Below are 2,610 nucleotides of genomic sequence, written 5' to 3' on the forward strand. Positions count from 1 at the left end.
TTCAGGGAAGACTGTGTCCTGCTTCTGATAGGTGACACTTCATTCCTGGCATCCAGTTTTCTCAGATGGATCAGAGATCCCTCCAGATGACTTCCATATGGGTCAGAACTCTCCCTGCCTGCTCCAGTGGCCACCCCTCTTCAGGGTTAAGTCTGTGGGCTGTGCTCAGAAACTTGTGGGAACCAGGTGATTTCCCAGGCTGCTGACCAGTAGGTGGGATTTTCCGTGACCCAAAAGGTCACTTCCCAGTTTCTCCCTCAGCACCTAGAAGTACCATCCTGAGGTCTCCCTCCCGTGGGTCAGTGGCTGCAGTCTTCTATACTTCCTTAGCAGTCTGTAGTGAGAGACAGTGTGTATGGGCAGGGGAAGATCAGTCACCTGGCACCCTGCCCACCCCACCTCTCCAAGTGCCCCCTGTGCAGGATGGGCACTCAGATGGAAGCTGGAGTGGGTACTCTGATGGAAAGCCAGCCCTGCTGGGCCCCCATGGTTTCCTGGGTGGCTTTCTCCCTCAGCCTTGGTTTATCTGCCAGCTAAGTGGGCTCAGAAAGGGTAGGGTCTAGTCAGAGTGAAGGGCTCCAAACATGTTTAAGAGTAAATGAACAAACGAAACTTTTTAAGAACAGCTACTGTCTATACAATGTTTATGACTATATGAACTTTGTAAAGCATACATGTAGCATAGCCATATTATATGGCTTAAGAATCACCATGTGAGGGGCTGGAGAGATGGCTCAGCAGTGAAGAGTATTGACTGCTCTTGCAGAGAACCTGAATTCGATTCTCAGCACCCACATGCTGGTAACAACTGTCTGTAACTCCAGTCCCAGGGGATCCAACACCCTGTTCTGACCTCCACTGGCATGGCACAGCACAGGTGCACTTACAGGCATGCAGGCAATACATTCATACACATAAAATAATAAACAGTATTTTTTATAAAAAGAATAGCCATTTGAGATAAGTGCAAAAATTCACATGTAGGGGGATGGAGATACAGCTCAGTGGTTAAGAGCACATACTTCGAGGTGGCCCACAATCACCTGTAACCCCTTCCCCACATATACACATAATTGAAAATAAAATAAAATAACCAGGTGTTGGTGTGGTGGTGCACACCTTTAATCCCAGAACCCAGGAGGCAGAGGCAGGTGGATCTCTGTGAGGCCAACCTGATCTACATAGGGAGTTCCACACCAGCCAGGGCTGCATAGTGAGACCTTATGTATTAGTCAGAATTTTCTAGTGGAACACAAAATGAATATATATATGTACTAAATGAATTTATTAATCAGCTTACTTCAAAATTGTAACAACTTGCCGGGCATGGTGGCTCATGCCTTTAATCCCAGCACTCGGGAGGCAGACGCAGGCGGATCTCTGTGAGTTCAAGGCCAGTCTGGTCTACATAGTGAGTTCCAGGACAGCTGAGGCTACAGGGAGACCCCGTCTCAAAAAGACCAAAAAAAAAAAAAAAAAAAAAAAAAACAAACCAAAACTGACTCACACCTGAGATGCTGAGAACCGGGTAGTCACTTGGTCCTTGAGGCTGGATGGGTGGGTGCCTTAGCAGTGGGAGGAGTCCCACAGTGTCTGTCACACCGGAGTGGCTGAGACCATGGTAGTTGCTCAATCCACAGTACTGGGTGCCTCAGCAATCCAGACGTGGCACTGAAAACTTCAGGATTCCTGAGAAGCTGCTGAGCCTGGGAACTCTGGCTGTGACGTCAGCAAAGGAAGCAGCAGCAGCAGCAGCAGCACAGGATAAATCAACTCTGTGGGGAGAGGGAAGGCCAAACAAGCAAAAGAAAATTGTCTTCATTCTGCTAAGTTCGCCCCCTTTCAATCTCGGCTGCTGCCAGAAGATTCTGTCACATTCAGGGCTGGGTCTTCCTACATCAGTTAAGGCAATCAGGACAGTTCCTCACCTGAGGCTCCCTACTCAGGAGATTTTAATTTGTGGCAAGTTACCATTAAAACCAACCATCACACCCTGTCTCAAAAAAAAAAAAAAAATTAGCTGGAGACATGGCTCAGTGGTTAAGAGCACCGGCTGCTCTTACAGAGGGCCAGGGTTCGGTTCCCAGCACCCACATGACATCTAACAACAGGCTGTAACTCTCTGGCGTCCATCAGCATTGCATGGACACAGGTGCACTTACATGCATGCAGGCAAAACACTCATACACATTAAAAAAAAATAGAATAAATAAAATAAATCTTAAAAACTGTGCATGCAGTCGGTCTGGCTCTAGGGTCTGAGTGAATGATCTAGGACCCTTTAGTTCCCCAGAGCAGGTGTTTTTCCTAGTGTCCTACCACTCGTGGGAGCTGGGATGGATAGATGAAGGCGGATCAACCAGAGAGGCTCAACTTGAGCTGCCAGCCACAACCACGACGGGCACCCGTCCCCAGCCTCTTTCCCTCCGCTGGGAGGGTAACTTCAAGAGGAGGGGGCGATCAAGAAAGACTGAGTCACTCCGGGGCCGGGAGGGATACTGTAGAGAGAGGCCCAGCGCAGGCAGGGCAGAGCCCAGGTGGGAGGTACCAGGGGATGGGGTAGACTGCCTGTGGGGGCGTGTCCTCAGCCCGTGGCCCCGCCCCCGCCCG

The sequence above is a fragment of the Nannospalax galili genome, unplaced genomic scaffold (genome assembly GCF_000622305.1).
Source record: "Nannospalax galili isolate Female #2095 unplaced genomic scaffold, S.galili_v1.0 scaffold1225, whole genome shotgun sequence".
Lineage (NCBI taxonomy): Eukaryota > Metazoa > Chordata > Mammalia > Rodentia > Spalacidae > Nannospalax > Nannospalax galili.